The 22,812-nt window shown below is 37.4% G+C and overlaps 1 protein-coding gene across 1 annotated transcript in view; it reads right to left on the reverse strand.

The window, feature by feature from the left end:
• Positions 1–22,812, reverse strand: part of il17rel (interleukin 17 receptor E-like) — a 136,358-nt gene that overhangs the window by 56,699 nt on the left and 56,847 nt on the right. Inside the window, exons 17-18 of the mRNA XM_088988747.1 lie at positions 16,273–16,352; positions 10,563–10,684 (exon numbers count right to left, since the gene is read on the reverse strand). The gene's annotated coding sequence lies outside the window, so the exon portion shown is untranslated. The remainder of the gene's footprint in view (positions 1–10,562; positions 10,685–16,272; positions 16,353–22,812) is intronic.

Raw genomic sequence — 22,812 nt, forward strand, 5'->3', positions numbered from 1 at the left:
GCTAACTTGATTTATTTGAGTTATTCCTGGTTGAACGGGGTCACTGTTGCTGGCTACCTAGCTAGCTAGTCATTTGCTATCTATTTGCTGTCTATCTATATGTCATCTATTAGCTAGATAGCTAACCTGATCTATTTGAGTTATTTCCAGTTGAACGGGGTCACCATTGCTGGCTGCCTAGCTAGCTATCTATTTGCTATCTATCAGCTGTCAAAATAGCAATCTAGCTAGCTATCTATTAGCCATCTATTAACTAGCTAGCTAACTTGATCTATTTGAGTTATTCCCAGTTGAACGGGGTCACCATTGCTGGCTACCTAGCTAGCTATCTATTAGTTGTCTAACTAGCTATATTGCTAGCTATCTATTAGTCATCTATTAGCTAGCTAACTTGATGTATTTGAGTTATTCCCGGTTGTACGGGGTCACTGTTGCTGGCTACCTAGCTAGGTATCTATTAGTCATCTTTGAGCTAGATAGCTAACTTGATCTATTTGAGTTATTCCCGGTTGAACAGGGTCACAGTTGTTGGCTACCTAGCTAGCTATATATCTGCTATCTATTTGCTATCTATTAGCCGTCATATTGAAAGTGTTCAGACGCTTGAAAGTAAAAAATAAATAGTCTATTTTCGTAGCTAGCACTGAATGGTCAACACAGCCAAGTAAACAAGACTTGCAGTCATGTTCACATGATGTTCTGTTCTCATCTTTGGGGAAAAGTCAAAATGTACGACATGTTCTTTGTGGTGTAGTCAGTTGCAGTCACCGGCGAGCTTGAATTGGTGTGAAATCAGACAACGGCCTCTGCCAACTGACGAGTCATGCCTTTAGTGTAACACACACAGTCACACAAACGCACCCAAATCTTGCTAATATGCTCAGACGGCTAAATGCTAATGGCACACAGTATTGACTCGTGGTTGCGCAAATAGAAAATACATAAATAATGCAATGAATAAAGATACTGCGTTCATATTATGTGACATAATGCCGCACAGTATGCACTCAGTATCGTGTAGCATTGTAAAGGAGTATAAATAAGTGTACATATAAAGATATAAATAAATTGATAATTAAATGAAGACACGAATAAATAAATACATAAAAAATACACAAATAAGTACATAAATAAACAAATAAATACATAAATAAACAAATAAATAAACAGGTAGATTGAGGTGCAAATAAATAAGTATATAAATATATACATCATGAAATTAATACATTAATAAATAAATAAACAGGCAAAATGAAGGATTACTTTTTAGTAATTTTTATCATTTTTATTTTCATATTTATTTATTTTCCTTTGTATCCGAGTTGACTGCTACAATTTTATTTTTATATTTTGTTAATTTTATATATTTTTCATTCATTCATTTTGTTATTTTTTTATTCATTCCTTTCGTAATTTTATGTATTCATTTTGAATTTTATATATGTATTTATTGTTATCTGAGCTATATTTTATTAATTTTGTAACTTTTTTTATTCATTCATTTTGCTATTTTTTTACATTATTTGTAATTATTTTTTAAGACAAATTGCTGCAGAAATAAATAAGTCAATAAATAAATCAATAAATAAATGAATGAATGAGTGAACAAATGAATAAATAAAATAATGGATGGGCGAATAATGGGCGTTATATCGATATCGGTTATATCGATAGTACTGCTTATTACGATACTATTTCTATGAACGCAAGGAGAAAATTTACACGCCGCAGGATGGGATATATCGATAGTCTGGTTATATCGATATTTTTTCCGACTCCCGAGAATATCGATATAACGAGACTTTACTGTATATATATTGTGTCAATGAATAAATACATAAATAAATAAATGTCAATCTTTACATAAATTAATAAACACACAAACAAATCATTGATGAATAAATAAATAATTAAATAGTTAGACAATTAATTAAATAAATAACTACAAAGCGGCCATAAAACCTGCACTAAACCAAATTGCCGTCACGCCAATTAGATAATTGAGTTTTCAGCGAACCAATCGTGAAAAGGTTTTGAGTGATCACATAATATTAACGCGTGCGTGCAAAACAACCATTTCATAAATAAGAAATCCAAAAATGGCGCATTAAGACGAGACAACCACGTGGTCGTTTTACTCATGTTTAGTTCATTCCGCTCTCATGGTGACTCAGCATTTTCAATTGCATGATTATGCCAGTGTGAATGCTTGTCGCACTGTGTCTACATGTGTGTTATCTTTAGCCATCTAACACTAGCCATTAACCTTTTTAAAGGCCTCGTCGTCCAGTTGTCCAAAAGGAGACACGCAAACGGGATGACTGACCCATTGAGGCATGTTTGTCCTTGGCAACGCGGTCCTGGCAGGTTCTCTAATGGCTCAATCATTCAATATTTAAATGTTAAGATTATTATTACAGTGATACCTTGGCCTACGAACTGAATTGGTTGTCAGACAGAGTGTGTAAGGCGAAAAGTGTGTATCCCAAGAAATAATTTTCCATAGGAAACCATTAAAATGAGAATAATCCGTTCCCAGGTCCCCATAATACATAATTTTCTAATTTCCTAAACCTTAAAACTACACAAAATATACCTTAATGTGTCATAAATGTGCTATGGTATTATAATTAAAAAAATAAACTGTACTATATAATAACGTTGTTTTATTTAGCTTTGTAATGGTCGTTGATAGCTTGATGGAATGGATAGCTTTTTGCATAAAAAAATGTGAAATGTAAATTTCTCCACTGTGAGACTAATAAAGGCATATCCAATCCAATCCAATCCAATCCAATCCATAAAGTGTCTCAAGTAGCTTTGGGTTGTACATCTTGGAAGTTGTGATAATGCAAAAGCAACAGATGCTAGCAGACACACTAGAAACATCATTAATAGCTGCTTCCCTTGCTTGTGTTTTCATTTCAAATTGAACTGATGGCTAGTGCGTGTTATTTGTGGAGCCTGATTGATGGGAATTTTAACCTTGCAGTCTACACTCTGCCTTTGAACTATCAAAGTTGAAACGAGTCTAAATGTCACTGTTTTCTATCCATTTAGTCACTCTCTGTCGTCTGCCTGTCTCTTTAATGATTAAACCACCTCCCCTCACCGCTGCATTCTTGACCAATCATGTGGCTTTAACCGAAGACTGGAGGCGGGGAATAGAGGAGAAAAAAAACTCAGCAGCCATTTTGTTTTTTGGAGAATGGCTTCACTCGATGTGGCAGCTCCGAAAAATAGTTTGTATGCCAAGGTGTTCGTAAACCGAGGTATCACTGTATTGTAGGGCAGAGGTTGCGGTAAATTGGTGATTGGTATCGAGAGGACAAAGGTCACGTGGCTTATTAACGGCGACGAGAAGTGTTTTAAAGTTTAAGTTAGTAACCGGAGCAGAGGTCACACGAGGGAGCTACCGGAGGGGCGCCGGGGGTTGCGGGGGTGGGCGGACCTTTGGACCGCAGTGTCCTCAAGTCATAATGTTCAAGTGTGTATTCACTCATTGCATGTTTAACTCCCGTCGTTGGTATGGATGTCCTATTCGCTGCGTCATTTAACCTTTGCTCTACAAATGTTTTTTTTTTTTTTTTTTTTTACGGCTTCTGAACAGCTTCCTCTATTTAGCCGCCAGTCCGCCGAGGCCCTCGCGTCAGGTTTTTAAGCGCCGTGTGGACTCTCGAAAAAAATCATAAAGGTTCTATTTTTGAAGTGTCCGTGCATCGAATAGCAACATATACTCTAAAACAGGGGTGTCAAAGTCATTTTTTGCAGCGGGCCACATTGTAGTTATGGTTTCCTCTCGAGGGCCGTTATGAATTTGGGGAACCCATTAGAATGTTTAAATCCCTTCAAATATTACATATAGAGCACACAGCAAATTAATGAATAACTCGTTTTCAAATCTGAAGTCAAGAATAATGACTTTTATTGTGGTTGACATCCAAAAATATGAAATTTTGGCTCAGATTTTAGCAATCATCATGGAATTTAACAAGTTTGATTTGCTTTCGCGGGCCGAAAAAAATGATGTGGCGGGCCGGATTTGGCCCGCGGGCCTTGACTTTGACACCTGTGCTCTAAAAGGAGTTCTGAAGCATTCCATGCGTACAACCCTACATCCCCCCAGTCGCTACCTGAGCCCAAAAGGCTCAGCTGTGAGTGACACATAACCGCTGACCGATCAGTGAAGCAAAAAGCACAGTTGGCATTGTTTAACTGGACTCCGTTGTACCATTTTGACCCAGCAGTCGTTCCCGGTCACGCTAACGGCTAACATTAGAACAATTAGGCAGTTTTTATTGCAGTTAACTTGGATTTTGTTTCAAATGATGTATGTCGTAATTCATTTTTTAAAGCTGTTTCATTCATGTTTCCTCCCCCCATTCCAAAAATGTTTCATTTTAGTTTGTAAGGATTTTAGCATTGATGTTATTTTTATTTGAGCTAACTGCTCTAATTTTTGTTTCATATTTTATTGAATTTGTAATTTTTTATTCATTCATTTTATTTTTTTTACTTTTTTAAATATTTTTATTTATTTTAAAATTTGTACATGTATTTATTGTTATCTGAATTAACTGCTATAATCTTATTGTTATATTTTATTATTTAGTATTTTTCATTTCCTTCATTTTGTTATGTTTTATTCGTTCTTTTTGTATTTTTATGTATTCATTATTATTATTATTTTATTTTTATCTGAGTTAATTGCTACAATTTTATTTTTATATTTTATTCATTTTGTAATTTTTTATTCATTCATTTTGTTATTTTTTATTATTATTTGTATTTTTATTTATTTATTTGTAATTTTTTGTATGTATTTATTTTTATCTGAATTAACTGCTATAATCTTATTGTTATATTTTATTATTTCATATTTTTCATTTCATTCATTTTGTTGTTTTATTCATTCTTTTTGTATTTTTATTTATTCATTATTATGATTATTTTATTTTTTTATTTTCATCTGAGTTAATTGCTACAATTTTATTTTTCTATTTTATTCATTTTGTAATTTTTTTATTCATTCATTTTGTTATTTTTTTACTTATTTATTTGTATTTTTACATATTTGTTTTTATTTTTTTTATGTATTTATTTTTATCTGAATTAACTGCTATAATCTTACTGTTTTATTTTATTAATTTTGTATCTTTTTTATTCATTCATGTTATTTTTTTATTCATTCTTTTTGTATTTTTATTTATTCATTATTATTATTTTATGTGTTATTTTTATCCGAGTTAACAGCTACAATTTTCCATTCATTTTGTTATTGTTTTACTTATTTTTTTTCGTTTTTATTTTTTTATATGTTTTTATTTTTTCATCAGTTAAATGTTATAATTATATTTGTATATTTTATTAAATTTGTACATTTTTTATTCATTCATTTTCTTATTTTTTTAGTCATTCTTTTTTATTTTATTCATTTTTACATTTATGTATTTATTTTTTTTCTGAGCTAACTGCTATAATTGTATTCTGATATTTTAGTATTTTTTAAAAATATTTTATTCATTAATTTTGTTATTTTTTTATATATTATTTTTTTATTTTTATTTATTCCTTTTTAATGTTTTACATGTAATAATTTTATCTGAGCTAACTGCTCTATTTTTATTTTTATATTTTATTAAATGCGTCCATGTTTTATTCATTCCTTTTGTTATTTTGTTGTCACTTTTTTATTTTATTTATTCCTTTTTATTCTTTACATGTGTTTATTTTATCTGAGCTAACTGCTCTAATTTTATTTTCATATTTTATTTTCATATTTTATTAATTGCGTAAATGTTTTATTCATTCCTTTTGTTATTTTGTTGTCACTTTTTTATTTTATTTATTCCTTTTTATTCTTTACATGTGTTTATTTTATCTGAGCTACATGCTCTAATTTTATTTTCATATTTTATTTTCATATTTTATTAATTGCGTAAATGTTTTATTCGTTCATTTTGTTCTTTTATTTATTTGTTTTTATTTCTATTCATTTGTAATTTTTTTAGACATATTTATTTTTTTTTATATTTATTTTTGTTTCTTTTATTTTTTTATGTAAATATTTGTTAATATTTTTATTTTTCGCATTTGTTTTTGTTTTCCATAAGACTCGATGCAAATGGTCCCAAGTGACCCCAAAAAAAAAAATCAATTGGCAATAAAATGAACTTCAAGACTTGTCAAGACAGAAAAAGCGGCAAACAGGAAGTCACATGACGCCACGGCAACGGTTGCGTGGAAAGAACAAATGGCTATTTTTCAGCGCCGCCTTCTGTTTATCAGCCATTTTTCCTCCCCCGGTGTTTGTCTTACTTGGGTCGTCGCGCATCATCTCTCATCATTAGCGCGACTGCATGAGAGGCCATTAGAGAGAAATTCACCCCCCTTGCCCACCGGCGGTCTCCTCCATGCCAGGAGTGACGCTTGAGAACGCATCGGCCCATTTTCAAACAATTATCAATACTCCACTTGACCCCCCCGACCCCCCGGTTATCGCTCACGCACCCCAACTAGCCTCGTATGCTACCGCACCATCATTAGGACCTGGTACACGTATCAAAATGGCGATCTTGATCACTAGCTTGCGCGATGTACCTCCGCCGGACGTTGTGCCCTGTCCATTCATTGGTGTTTAGAACCAATTAGAAAGAGTGACTTAGAGTCATTCCGGTGATCAATAACGACCGAAACGAAAGAAAATAATCACACGTCGACATGTTGACATGCTGGCAGGTACATAGTTCACTTCTGTCATAAGATTGTTTATGGTCCAAGAGAGGAAGTTGATTGTTACGGGAATCTTGGAAGTTAAGCAACAATCGTGTGTGTGTGTGTGTGTGTGTGTGTGTGTGTGTGTGTGTGTGCCTATGTGTGTTTTTGTGTGAGAGACGAAGGTGTGGTTCATTTTTATAGGACCTACAAGCATGTGACCATGAGATTTGAATCATTTCAAGGACGTTTTGATAATATGGGCACACACACACAGGCGTGTTTTTATGTTTCCCGGGGACCACTTTTTGAATAATTTTAAGGACGTTTTGATCATATAGACACACACACACACACACACATATATGCAGTTTCGTATATTGTGGGGTCCACTTTTTGAATCATTTCAAGGACGTTTTGCTAGTTTAGACACACACACACACTCGGGCGTTTTCATGATTTCTGGGGACCACGTTTTAAATCATTACAAGGACGTTTTGGTAGTATAGACACACACACACACTTGCACGTTTTCATGATTTCCGGGGACCCCTTTTTTAAATAATTTCAAGGACGTTTTGGTAGTATAGACACACACACACACACACATGCATTTTCATATATTGTGGGGACCACTTTTTGAATCATTTCAAGGATGTTTTGCTAGTTTAGACACACACACACTTGCACGTTTTCATGATTTCCGGGGACCCCTTTTTAAATAATTTCAAGGACGTTTTGGTAGTATAGACACACACACTTGCACGTTTTCATGATTTCCGGGGACCCCTTTTTAAATAATTTCAAGGACGTTTTGGTAGTATAGACACACACACACACACACACATGCATTTTCATATATTGTGGGGACCAATTTTTGAATCATTTCAAGGATGTTTTGCTAGTTTAGACACACACACACTTGCGCATTTTCATGATTTCTGGGGACCACTTTTTAAATCATTACAAGGACGTTTTGGTAGTATAGACACACACACACTTGCACGTTTTCATGATTTCCGGGGACCCCTTTTTAAATAATTTCAAGGACGTTTTGGTAGTATAGACACACACACACACACACACACATGCATTTTCATGTTTTCTGGGGACCACTTTTTGAATCATTTCACGGATGTTTTGATTAAAAAAAATAATAATAATAATAATAATAATAATAATAAATAATGATAAGGTTACATTTTATTTCTCAGCGCCTTTCAAACAGTCACGGGATAAGAACATGTTTTTCAGATCGAAGAGAGCGACACACACAAACATGTTTTCTGGGCACCCGTTTTTAAATCATTTCAATGACGTTTTTATATTATAGACACACACACATTTACGTGATTTCATGTTTTCCGGGGACCACTTTTGGAATCATTTCAATGACATTTTGATAGTGTAGACAGACAGACACACACACTCACACACATACACGTTTTCATATTTTCTGGGGACCAGTTTTTGAATCAGTTCAAGGACGTTTTTATATTATAGACACACACACACACACACACACACACTTGCATTTCCATGTTTTCTGGGGACCAGTTTTGAATCATTTCAAGGACGTTTTGATAGTATAGACACACACACACAAATACGTGTTTTCCTGTTTTCCGGGGACCAGTTTTTGAATCATTTCAAGGACATTTTGATAGTATAGACACACACACACGCACACACACACACACGCACACACACGCACACACACACACACACACAGTTGTGTCTTCAGCTTTTCTGGGGACCACCTTTTTAATAATGTCAAGGACGTTTTGATAGTATACACACATACTCAATACAAATGGACCCGCCCAACCCCTCATCCTATACAGTAGTTGTAATTAACAAGCCGGCCCATTGGGTCGAGCCCGAAAAGGGTGGAGCTCCGCCAGGTGAAACTCATTCATGGGTAATTAAGAGTGCCAAGTCAATGACCAACGTGGACGTTCAAAGGCGAGTCATTAAAGCCGGCTGGGTGTCAACAAACAAGGAAGTTCACGTTCTTGGGTGTTCCTGTTAAGATGTCAACAATGACGTCCTGAAGTGACACGCCTTTATTTTATTTAGAAACGCACGCGGCGACCGGGCAACCGTTATTATTAGCCGACGCTTTGCGTCCGCTCAATGGAATCCATCCCGAAATTTTGATGACCGCCATTCTGTCAGGTGATGCAACGCTCGGCGATTTCCCGACATCCATAAATAGTACGTCACAAAGGGCCAGTCAAGCGCGTTTGTATGCGTCCACTGTAAGGTAGACCGCGCCTTCTCATATATAGCTCGTGTTGTGGCCGTTTCTAGGCGCTAAAGCCAAAAGGGGTCATTGGTTGCGCTAGCGCGTGTGCGCGAGGTGCCAGCCGAGGCAGTCTCGACGGCTGCTTTATTTTGGCGGCGGTTACCATAGCGATCCAGTGGGGATTTGGAGTGTCTGAAAGAGTGGTGATCTCACGCCAAACGTTCGTGAGTAATGTGAAAAAAAAAAATACAATTAACGCATTTATTGCCATTCCGGAATTTATTCGGGAATTGAAAAGCATGATGTCGAGCGCCATTCCCGAATTTGCTTCATTATTATTATTATTTAGCTATCCATTAGCTATCTAGCTTTCTATCTATTTGAGTTACTTCGGGGTTGAGTGAACGCTGGCGGATGTGGCTGCCGCTGCTCACCCACAGAAAAAACTTCATCCTGTGACTATAAAGTGACCTTGAGAGTTTTGAAAGGTGCTTATAAATGAAATGTATTATTATTATTATTATTATTATTATTATTATTATTATTATTATTATTATTATTATTATTATTATTATTGTTGTTGTTGTTGTTGTGTGGTCTTATGGGGTAGTGCGTTTCAAGCTTCGGTCAGACCTCTGGCAATGTTTTTTCCTCCCACAAGGGGGAAGTATTTACCTTTTGTCCATATTAGCGCATTGTTCCAGCTTCAGCTGTTGTTAAAGCGCAACAGTATATACAGACGTTCCCCTACTTACGAACATTCGAGTTACAAACAACGGTACATGTGAATATTTTTTTAGTAATATGTGTAGTATTCTCTCCAGTTGTACATGTACATATCTTTATAAAGCATATATTTTATAAGGCGCACCTGCGTGTGAGGCGCAGGGTAATCTTCTGAAGAAAATCAAGGCTTTCGTGCGCCTTATACACCAGAAAATACGGTAATAATATCTATTAGCCATCTAGTTGGCCAGCTATTAGTTATCTATTAGCTATATAGCTAACTTTCTATCTATTTGAGTTATTCCGGGTTGGGTGCTCACTGGCGTATGTGGCTGCCGCTGCACACCCACGGAAAAAAACGTTTCCTGTGAATGTAAAGTGACCTTGAGTTTTGAAAGGTGCTTCTAAATGAAATGTATTACTATTATTATTATTATTATTATTATTATTATTATTATTAAATGATTGTTTTTTCCGTACAAACCAATACAGGTTAATTATATATGCCTTCAACATACATTCCATACAAAATATTGAAGCAACTTACGAACAAATTCACCTTACGAACGACCGTAAGTTGGGGAAAAATCAGTATGCATGTGGTATGCAGTATGCATTGTATTGTATTTTGGACAGTCACCCCCATTTCAAGCTCAGATAACTAAAGACCCATATAACTTAGGAATTATTATTTTTTTCTGATGAAAAAGGAGAGTCTAAGGTTTCGTACATTGTATTGAATGTTTATGTCGTCCTAAAACTCAATATTCTGTGGGTCCTGCAATTTGAGTGAAAATGACAAAAACCCTGGCACTGGAGTGGACACCTATTTGCGCATCGTCTGGCAGTGAATGAGTTAAAGTGAAAAACGTACTTGGAACTCCTTAGGCTTAGACGTCAGTCACATCCATGGGTGTCGACATGGAGGTTTGCTAGCCCGGCGTTGGCGGATTAGCATCAGCGTGAAATTCCAAAATCAGCCTCAGCCTCGCGTTTCTGGTTAAAAAAATAAAATAAAAATAACAATTTCAGCAATTGTGTTTAAAAACTCCATCGGGATCCAAAAGAGATTTAAAAAAGTGACAATGAAGACATGTCATTTAATACTTGCACATTGTTTGGCAGTGAATGAGTTAAAAAAAAACATCTGAATTAATGCATATTTTGACAGGGAAAAACAACAACAAAAAAACTAGCAAAGCCCTGATGTCCTTAACTTAAGTTCTGGTACAGGCTTAGCCTCTCATCAGTGACCTCATCTCACACATGTGTGTTTACCTGTGTCCCAGAAAAAAATAGCGGAAAGGACAACCGTTACTCAAGAACTGCATTCCGGTAAAGCTAACACGTGGCTTGCCAAGCATCACGGCGATAATGAGTGACACATAACAGTCTTTGCGCACAGTTGGGGTTGATCTTTTTTTTTCATCTGACCCCTCGCATACATAGGGATCATTTGCCCGCAACAAATATGGACGCCTTGTTCCCACGTGAGGAATCCCGTCTCTTGTGTACTATTTGTGTAGACTAATTAACGCTGAGTGTGTTTATGTCATGACCGGCGCAGGGAGGATGATGTCAATATGTCAATGGCTGCGTTAAATAAAAAACTATTTAAAGTGACCGCACCAAAAAAAAATTACGCATTTTGACGTCATATTGTCAATATTTTATTTTAGCGTCAACAAGCGAAACTTAAGAGCTTAAAAAGATGAATATGAAAAAAAAAAACACGTTTCCATTTCACTGATGCGTATGTGGATATGTCACAGCTTGGAATTGAAGCGGATTTACAGTACGTGGGACAGGAGATGTGAGACAATCTGTTTTCGTCAATGGATGCGACAGCTTCGCGTTTGCTTTCAACATTTAGCTTGTAGCAGACGTGCACATTTCACCATGACGTCCCTGATCCACTGGTGAAAAGGATGCTTTGATCATCTCTTTGTTCATCTAGAACTGCTTCATACAACAAAGAGTGTGCATAAAGTGCAGAAAGATTGAATACTGTCTGTGTCTATTGTGTTGTGTCGTATTGTTTATTTTGTTTTTTTGTTGTTGTTTTGACTTCAAAATGGCGCTGCGGGAGTGGAAAGGTGCTTAAACTGTAATGTATTATTATTATTATTGTATTTTGTTGTTCTACTTCTTCCTTTCCTTTCCTCTTCCTTTCATCACTTTGCTGCTGTTTCTAAATTTCTCCACTGTGAGAATAATAATATATTACATTTCTAAGCGTCTTTCAAAACTCTCAAGGTCACTACAGTCACAGGATGAGTTTTTCTGTGCGTGAGCAGCGGCAGCCACACGCGCCAGGATTCACTCAACCCGTAATAACTCAAATAGATAGAAAGCTAGCCAGCTATCTACTAGCTATCTCACCAGCCAGCTGGCCAGCTATTAACTATCCATTAGCTAACCAGCTAGCTCTCCATTTATCTGAGGAGCTAATCAATAGCTAATAGCTAGACAACTAACTAGGAAGATAGCTAATAGATAGCTGCTTCTGTCACCTATTATTTGACCTATTTTGTGTGGATTTTTACCTTACAGGTAAAAATCACCCACAACATAAACAACGTCAGCTATTAATAATAGATAGCTAATAGCTAGCTAGATAGCCAGCTAGCTAAAAGCTAGCCAGCTAGATAGCTGCATATGTCACCTATTATTTTACTGTTTTGTGTGGATTTTTACCTACAGGTAAAAATGACCCACGACATAATCAACGTCAGCTATCAATAATAGATAGCTAATAGCTAGCTAGATAGCCAGATAGCTAAAAGCTACCCAGCTAGATAGCTGCATATGTCACCTATTATATTGCTGTTTTGTGTGGATTTTTACCTACTGGTAAAAATGACCCACAACATAAACAACGTCAGCTATCAATAATAGATAGCTAATAGCTAGCTAGATAGCCAGATAGCTAAAAGCTACCCAGCTAGATAGCTGCATATGTCACCTATTATTTTACTGTTTTGTGTGGATTTTTACCTACAGGTAAAAATGACCCACAACATAAACAACGTCAGCTATCAATAATAGATAGCTTTTTCGGGACGCTGTATGCGTATTTGTCAAGTGTTGAAATCAAGATTGCGGGGAGGCGAGGGGGGAAATCAGGGTGCAGATACAGTACAGTCATCGGGACAAAAGGGCGGTCACGTGTGTGTGTGTGTGTGTGTGTGTGTGTGTATACGCGATCATCTGACTCATGCTCCCTTGATGCAAACATAAGCGAAATTCCGGAAAGGAGCGTACAAATGTGGAAAAACAACCACTTACAGGACGCATCATCGCCATCCCAGAAATCAAGTATGACCATGCCGTTTTTTTTTTGGTTTTTTTTTTATGCCGAGTCACTGTTAAATTGAAAATGCTCCAAATGAAGAGCAGCAAATGTGCCAGAGCGGAAAAGAGAGCCGGCCGGCGTGCATAATTGACCCAATGCTGCTGACTCATCTTTGAAAAGGCAGCTGAGCTTTATCTGCGCCCAGTTATTTTTAATTTGACTAAAGGACAAAAACAACAACAAAACTGATTGCCAAAAAGGAAGTGGACTTGTTTATTTGTTTTATTTTGGTAACATTATCAAAATAAAATACAAATACATACTATCAGAGATTGTTTTGGGGTGTTTTAGTCTTGAGAGTTCAGGCTATAAAATTTGGAATTGCCCAATAAAATACAATTTTCAATGTTAGCTATGTTAGCTAACGTTAGCTAATATAACCGCAACCGTGTCAAAAGGAGCTCTAAATACCCTGCGGGTGTTGAGAAGTGTTTGGAGAAAATCGGGACGTCGCACCTCACGATTGAGATGAAACAAGAGTTTGGGACAAGTTGGAAATAAGTAGCATAAGAAGCAGAAGATGTAGCTAGTCTCTAGCTAGCTCGCTAGCTATTAGTTTTCTATTATCTAGCTAGCTAACTTGATCTATTTGAGTTATTGCCGGTTGAACGGGGCCACCGTTGCTGGCTACCTAAATAGCTATCTATTTGATATAGATTAGCAGTCTAACTAGCTAGCTAGCTATTAGTGATATATTAGCTAGCTAGCTAACTTGATCTATTTGAGTTATTCCCGGTTGAACGGGGTCACTGTTGCTGGCTACCTAGCTAGCTATTTATTTGCTAGCGATTAGCTGTCTAACTAGCTAGCTAGCTATTAGTTATATATTAGCTAGCGAGCTAACTTGATCTATTTGAGTTATTCCCGGTTGAACGGGGTCACCGTTGCTGGCTACCTAAATAGCTATACATTTGCTATCTATTTGCTATCGATTAGCTGTCTAACTACCTAGCTAGCTATCTATTAGTTATCTATTAGTTATATATTACCTAGCTAGCTAACTTGATTTATTTGAGTTATTCCCGGTTGAACGGGGTCACAGTTGCTGCCTACCTAAATAGCTATCAATTTGCTCTTGATTAGCTGTATAACTAGCTACCTATCTATCTATTAGTTATCTATTAGCTAGCTAGCTGATTTGATCTATTTGAGTTATTCCCGATTGAATGGGGTCACTGTTGCTGCCTACCTAGCTAGCTATATATTTGCTATCAATTAGCTGTCTAACTAATTAACGAGCTAGCTATCTATTAGTTATCTATTAGCTAGCGAGCTAACTTGATCTATTTGAGTTATTCCCGGTTGATTGAACGCTGGCGCATGTGTCTGCCTCTGCTCACCCACAGAAGAACTGACCCTGTGACTGTAAAGTGACCTTGAGAGGTGAAATTTATTATGAATTATTACGATTACTATGAATATGATGATTATGATTATGATTATGATTATTATTAGTATTATTATCATTATTATTATTATTATTATTATTATTATTATTAATGCTTTCCAAAGGCAGTTTGCGTCTGTAAATCAATACGTATGTATTGCATTGTATTTTGGACAGTCACCCTTATTTCAAGCTCATATAACTCCAGACCCATATCACTTAGGAATTAACTATTTTTTCTGAATTGAATGTTTATGTAGTCCGAAAACGTAATATTCTGTGCAATTCTGCACATTGTCAGTGAATAAGTGCAAAATATGAATCACTTCATTCTGATACATCTTAAACAAAGCAGGCGTATTCGAATATAACGGGAAAAGACTGGGAAGGTGACCCGAGAGTACAATAGCGTGACAGGTGCTAGCAGATTCATTTTGTTTTTTCCAATCTCAATCAAAATGGAGGCTTTCCATTTCACATGCCGACAACAAGACTCCTTCCGCGATCCGGTTCCGCTTTCCCAGTAACATTTCCGCTGCTAGGCGATTTACAAGTGTTCGCCAAATAACAATTGAAGGGAGGGGATTGGTCGCCAAGGATGCCAACAATACAAGAGGAGGCGTCTGCTTTTGTCGCCACCGTTACTACCGGTGTGTGTGTGTGTGTTTATCCGTGACCTCTCACTCCAAGTATGGATTGTGTTTATGTTATGACGGCTTGAGGAATTTTCCCCCTCCCTCGCAGAACTTCCCACCTTCCGAAAATACCCCCCCCCCCCCTGCTTTCTGTCCGCCCAAAATAAACATGAAAACAGGATAGCGGGAAGACCCTCTGAGCCGATTGTTTTTCTGGTTCACCGAGTTCACCCGTCTTCATAACAACAAGCGACCCCCCCGTTATAGGAAAAAAGATGATCTGTGCGTGTGAAAATGGCTGTTGGAAAACGGCAAAGTGTTATGTGTGTGTGTGTGTTTGTATGACTCGTCTTGAGAGGACCACTACCATTTTATACCATACGTAGTGAGGACATTTTTGATAAGTGAGGACCTTTTGGCCGGTCCTCACAAGTTTTTCATTCTAAAGGCTTCTAGAGGGTCTATACATGCATCTGTTAAAGTTTAACAGAGATCCTCACAAATTCACCCAAAATGATTTTTTTGGTGTGAATTTTCATTTCATTTGCATACACACACTTTTTACTCACTGTGTGTGTTTATACGTGTGTGTGGTTCATGAGAGGAAAAAGTTCATACCACAAAATGTAAATCGATATTTTAACCAAATTCATAACAGGGGTGAGGACTTTGAATGTAGCCATTCAGAAACCTCACTCCTGCTGTTATTTCAGTTTCAAGTCCACTTGTTATTTCTTTGTTTTTAAAGAAGTTGAAGTGGGAAATGGGGTGACATTTAGTGTTCAAATGGAACACTAGTTCTTCTCTAAACATATCAGCAACGGTGGTCCTCACTCCTTATATGGAGTTATCCGGACCTCACAAAACAATTGACACAGGAATGTGAGTGTGTGTCTGTGTGTGTGTCCGTCCGTGTGTGTGTTGGGGTCATCCCACCGAGGCCCGCTCATGCCTGAATAAACATTCGGTGGCAAATAAGAGAAGAAGAAGAAGAAACAGGGCTGCTTCGTTTGATTTTTGTTTGTCACTGTTTGGAGACGGGAGGTGCATGAAAGGGATCGGGGTCAAAGGTCATCAGGCGCGTTATCAGTCATTATGACAAATGCTAAAATAAATAAACAAATCAAGTTGCGGTCAAGGACTTCTAAAGGGGGAGTGAAAGAGGGGAAATAAGAGAGAAAAGTGAGGGGAGATGAGTGAGGGTCACCTGAACGCATTTACTGCCAGGCGATGTGCAAATATGGGTCCCACTCCAGTGCCAGGGTTATAGTCATTTTCACTCAAATTCTAGGACAAACAGAATATTGAGTTTTAGGACTACATAAACATTCCTTAACAACCTTGCACTATATTCTTTCATGAGAAAAAAAACTGTTAATTCCTAAATTATATGGGTCTTAAGTTATATGTGCTTGAAATGGGGGCCGCTGTCCAAAATACAATACAATACATACATACTGATTTACAGACGTTCCCCAATTTACGGTCGTTCGTAAGGTGAATTTGTTCGTAAATTGCTTCTATAATCGTGTATAATATTTTCCTAAATGATATGGTTCCGGAGTTATCTGTGCCTGAAATGAGGGCAGCTGTCCAAAATACAATGCAATACATACATATTGGTATATATAATGCTTTAACAACAGAACAAAGCGCTAACATGGAAAAATGGGAAATGCTGCCCCCTTGTGGAAGGGAAAAACATTGCTAGAGGCCATGGCCAACGCTTTATCAGCACCCAAGCATGAAAAAAAAAAAAGAAAACCAAAACAAATTCAGGAATGGTAGTGAATGAGTTAACAAGAGGAAGGTCAAAAGCTCCCGACTGGATAATCTCAACACGACCCGAAAATTCGGAAGTTGTTCCCACGCGCACCCTGGAGGCGACCGCGTGGCCAACACGCTTATCGTAAAAATAAAAATGGGAATCTCAAAAGCGGAACACAAACAAACCAAAGTGGAAAAGTGTTTTTCCACATCATTTTTGGCTCCACTTGGCTAACGCCGGACATGCGCGATTAACTCAATTGGGCCTTTTATTTTTTTGGTCCCAAAAAACTTGCATAACACAACGCGGCTATCAAAAAGAATTTCCATTTGGACGCCTGATCAATTCTCGACTTCTTCTGTCTTAACCGTGATGAACCGCCGACATCGCTGTCAAACAATTTACTGTCAATAAAGTTTTTCGCGACATCAACAATGTCAGTGAAAAATAATGCAATAAGTGTCAATACAGTAAAGTCTCGTTATATCGATATTCAAGGGAGTCCGAAAAAATATCGATATAACCGGGACTATCGATATATCCAACCCTGTTTGCATGTAATTTTCTCTGTGCGTGCATAGAAATAGTATCGATATAACCGGGACTATCGATATATCCAACCCTGTTTGCATGTAATTTTCTCCGTGCGTGCATAGAAATAGTATCGATATAACCGGGACTATCGATATATCCGATATCGATATAACGAGACTTTACTGTAATTTCAAAATGGTTGGATTCAAGGACACGGTTGAATCCTTGACGTTTCCGAGACGAACAAGCGCACGTGTGGCCTTTGGCTTACTTGCGGTGCCAAGTGGAAATTGTAAACACGCTTCCACCTTCCATGTCAACACGCGTGTGGAGACACCGGGACATCCCTTCTCCCATTTCAGGAAAATTGGACTAAAATGCTAAAACCTACCCCCGCGGTCCCCTAAAAATAAATACAGTGATACCTCGGTTAACGAGCAATTTAGCTAACGAACTTTAGCCTTAATAACATTAAATTCGCAAGAATAGAATATTGACATACAAACTAGTTTTCGGGAAACACACGGAGCACCACAATGGCTTCGGACTAGTTTTACACAGCGCCTTTGAGTGCAGATGTGGTTTGTTATCGAGTGGAGTACTTTTGCTATTATGGGACTGAAAAAGACCCTCAGCACAGGCTAGTGTTAAGCCGAAGAGGACACTAAAGAAAATTATGGTCGAGCAGAAAAAGGAGATCATCAAAAAACACGAATGAGGTGTGCGTTTGTGTGACTTAGCGTCCCAGTACCAAAATGCTAAGTCGACCATTGCTATGTGTGGCTAAGGGTGTTTCTGTGTTGTCTAAGCAACGGTCTGAGGCAATAGAAGAGGTTGAAAAACTTTTGTTGATTTGGATGAATGAAAAGCAGCTAGCAGGGGACAGTGTGAGTGAGGGTATTATCGCCGAGAAAGTACGGTAACTTCACTCAAGATATTGTCAAGAGGCAACTACATCAACGACCATCATGAAAGTAAATAAAACAACTTTATTATACATTACAGTTTATTTCTTTCATTACAAAACAATAGCACATTTATTATAAATAAAATATGGTATATTTTGTGTAGGTTTAAGGCTTATTTAGTAGAAAATTATGTTTTATAGGCACCTGGAAACGAATTATTCTCATTTTCAATGGTTTCCTATGGGAAATTAATGTTTGGAAGATGCACTTTTCGCCTTACACACACTTTCTGGGAACTAATTAAGTTCGTAAGCTGAGTTATGACTGTATAAGAAATCTTCGCATGCCACAATTTGCCATTACTTATGATTCAAAATCAATTACAGTGAGACCTCAACTTCCGAACTTAATTGTTTCCCAGACAGAGTGTGTAAGGTGAAAAGTGTGTATCTCAAAAAAAAAAATCCCATAGGAAACCATTAAAATGGGAATAATCCGTTCCCGGGTTTCCATAAAATATATTTTTCAACTAAATAAGCCTCCAAACAACATACCTTATTCTATGTATAATAAATGTGCTATTGTATTGTAATTAAAGAACAACACTGCATTGTATCATAAAGTCACTTTATTTACATTTGTGATGGTCATTGATGGCTTGATGGAATGGCGTTGGAGGTCGAAGGTCAAAGGGAATTGCTGTTTGGAAAAAGAGGCACATTACATGACGATGGTAATTAAAGAAATAAACTGTGCTGTAAAATAAAGTTTTATTTACCTTTTTGATGGTCGTTGATTGCTTATGGAAGGACAGTCACCTTCCGTAAGGACTGTTGGTAACTTAACCTATGGTGCTGTTCGGTCGTGTGCTTCCGCCGAAGATCACTCCGCCAGCCGTGGTGGGTGTGTATTATGAAAATAGTGCTTATTATAAGGTTTAATTTTCAGAAATTTGACATTTGTAAGACAAAAAGTTTGTAAGTTGAGGTCTCACTGTATTTGACAAAACGAAGACAGGTTGTCAATTTTTTTTGACACGGCTCGAACCCCCTTATGTCCTCCATCACCCCCCCGTCTCCCCACCCAGTGCATTTAGTGTCCGTTCAATCCCTTTTCCCACCTCCCTCGCCCTGCCGCGTCCCGTCTTCAGGGCAAGCAGCTGTGATAAAGCCTAATTCACTATTGATCCCAATGTTGCGGGTGGGGCTGGAGGGGGGGGGTGCAACGCCCGGCATCTGGCTCACGGGCACCGGCGGCTGTCAAATGAAATGATATTAACGTCTGCACTCTACCGCTGTCTACATACGCGTTAAGACATGAATTGTTCTGTAAGGCGAGCTACCCCTGTTTTTTTTTTTGCAGGAACAGATATGCGATGTTTACAAAATGGCAGATGTAGCCGAAAACTCATACATGGCCGTTAATGGCGTGCAGAGAAAGTGCTTTATCATGGTCGCTCGGATTCGATGTAATTATCAGAATGATCTTTATTGGCCAAGTATGTAGACTACGCAAGGAATTTCTCTCAGGTAGAACACGCCACACTAGTATCATCATAAAAACGACATCACAAATAAGTATGTAGGACAATAATGAAGGCTAATTTAATCTCATCAAAGCGCCTGGAGTAGGTGGAAAAGGTGGTGGGCAGGGTGCGAAGGGTCTTAACTTGATTATTGCATTGTGCAGGTCCTCCGAGAGTACAGTAATACCTCAATTTACAAATTTAATTGGTTCCCAAAAAGTGTGTGAAAAGCAAAAAGTGTGTCTTCCAAACATTAATTTCCCATTGAAAACTATTAAAAATGAGAATAATCCATTCCCAGGTCCCCATAAAACATAATTGTCAACTAAATAAGCCTTAAAACTACACAAAATATACCCTATGTTATGTCTAATAGATGTGCTATTGTATTGGAATGAAAGATATAAACTGTACTGTATAATCAAGTTGTTTTATATACTTTTGTGATGGTCGTTGGTTGTCTCTTGATAATATCTGAGTGAAGTCGCTGTGCTTTCTCGGCGATAATACCCTCACTCACACTGTCCCCTGCAAGCCTGTTTATGTTAACCCAGATCAAATGAAGTTTTTCAACCTATTCTATTGCCTGCGACCATTGCTTAGACAATACAGAAAAACCCTTAGCCACACGTAGCAATGGTCGACGTAGCATACTGGTACTGGGACGCTAAGTCACACAAACACTCAATGATCTCCTTCTTCTGCTCGACCGTAATTTTGTTACGTGTCCTCTTCGGCTTAAAACTATCCTGTGTTGGGGTCTTTTTCTGTACCATAATAGCAAAAGTACTCCACTTGATAACAAACCATGTCTGCCACGTATGCACTCAGAGAGAGGGTGTGTGTCAATTTAGCATAACGGTCCTGGGATGCTAAGTCACACAAAGATGTTCGGCCGTGTGGTTTGGTGTTCTTCCGCCGAAAACTAGTCTGCCAGCCATTGTGGCGCTCCGTGTGTTACCCAAAAACTAGTTTGTATGCCAAGATTATATTCTCGCAATTTAATGTTCGTAAGGCGAAAAGTTTGTTAGTTCAAGCGTTCGTAAAACAAGGTATCACTGTATTATGTTTTGTTGGTGACTACAGTATGCCAAGCCCCGCCTTTTAAAGGCACAGTACACGACTACCATTGTTCTATCGACTATATAGTCGTCGCAATCACACCAACCGACTTCTTGCCCGATATGCTAATAATAAAACGCCACCTGTGCTTTTTGCTTGAGGGGGGTGACATATGTATAGTGGTGGTGGCTTCCTGGAGCCATTTTTCAGCATAGTGTAAAAAAAAATTATAATAATAAACAAAAAACATGGCGCCATCTGCGATTGGTTTGAGCGAACATACGACGCCATCTTTTTTAACGTCCCCCGAATTTTCCTCTGGTGTGAAATCGGCGATATTTGTCCAGATTGCGTCATTCCCCGCGCCCGTTTAATTTGAAGCATGCCCGAAAGCGCGACGCCGTGAATTTGCAGCTGTTCAAAGAATAAAAGAGAATTTCCCTCAGGGGGGAAAAAAAAGAGGGAGGTTTTTTTTCCATTCACGGGAAGTAAAACTATGAAACGGGAAGAAAAATAAATATTTGGTATGATTAACTCATTTGCTGCCATTCTCGAATTTATTTGGGAATTGAAAATCAAATTTTTTCATATTTAGGTCTACTTTTGTGTGTGACAATGTTAGCATATCAGCTAATAAAAGCTAGCAGGTACTCTTGAGGAAAAGCGCTCATTTGCTGCCATTCTCGAATTTATTTGGCAATTGAAAATTACATTTTTTTCATATTTAGGTCTACTTTTGTGTGTGACAATGTTAGCATATCCGCTAATAAAAGCTAGCAGGTACTCTTGAGGAAAAGCGCTCATTTGCTGCCATTCTCGAATTTATTTGGGAATTGAAAATCACATTTTTTCATATTTAGGTCTACTTTTGTGTGTGACAATGTTAGCATATCAGCTAATAAAAGCTAGCAGGTACTCTTGAGGAAAAGCGCTCATTTGCTGCCATTCTCGAATTTATTTGGGAATTGAAAATCACATTTTTTTCATATTTAGGTCTACTTTTGTGTGTGACAATGTTAGCATATCCGCTAATAAAAGCTAGCAGGTACTCTTGAGGAAAAGCGCTCATTTGCTGCCATTCTCGAATTTATTTGGGAATTGAAAATCACATTTTTTCATATTTAGGTCTACTTTTGTGTGTGACAATGTTAGCATATCAGCTAATAAAAGCTAGCAGGTACTCTTGAGGAAAAGCGCTCATTTGCTGCCATTCTCGAATTTATTTGGGAATTGAAAATCACATTTTTTTCATATTTAGGTCTACTTTTGTGTGTGACAATGTTAGCATATCCGCTAATAAAAGCTAGCAGGTACTCTTGAGGAAAAGCGCTCATTTGCTGCCATTCTCGAATTTATTTGGCAATTGAAAATCACATTTTTTCATATTTAGGTTGACTTTTGTGTGTGACAATGTTAGCATATCAGCTAATAAAAGCTAGCAGGTACTCTTGAGGAAAAGCGCTCATTTGCTGCCATTCTCGAATTTATTTGGGAATTGAAAATCACATTTTTTCATATTTAGGTCTACTTTTGTGTGTGACAATGTTAGCATATCCGCTAATAAAAGCTAGCAGGTACTCTTGAGGAAAAGCGCTCATTGGCTGCCATTCTCGAATTTATTTGGCAATTGAAAATCACATTTTTTCATATTTACGTCTACTTTTGTGCGTGACAATGTTAGCATATCAGCTAATAAAAGCTAGCAGGTACTCTTGAGGAAAAGCGCTCATTTGCTGCCATTCTCGAATTTATTTGGCAATTGAAAATCACATTTTTTCATATTTAGGTCTACTTTTGTGTGTGACAATGTTAGCATATCCGCTAATAAAAGCTAGCAGGTACTCTTGAGGAAAAGCGCTCATTTGCTGCCATTCTTGAATTTATTTGGGAATTGAAAATCACATTTTTTTCATATTTAGGTCTACTTTTGTGTGTGACAATGTTAGCATA

Source organism: Hippocampus bargibanti, linkage group LG22, assembly GCF_051943395.1.
Source record: "Hippocampus bargibanti isolate YZ-2025 linkage group LG22, ASM5194339v1, whole genome shotgun sequence".
Lineage (NCBI taxonomy): Eukaryota > Metazoa > Chordata > Actinopteri > Syngnathiformes > Syngnathidae > Hippocampus > Hippocampus bargibanti.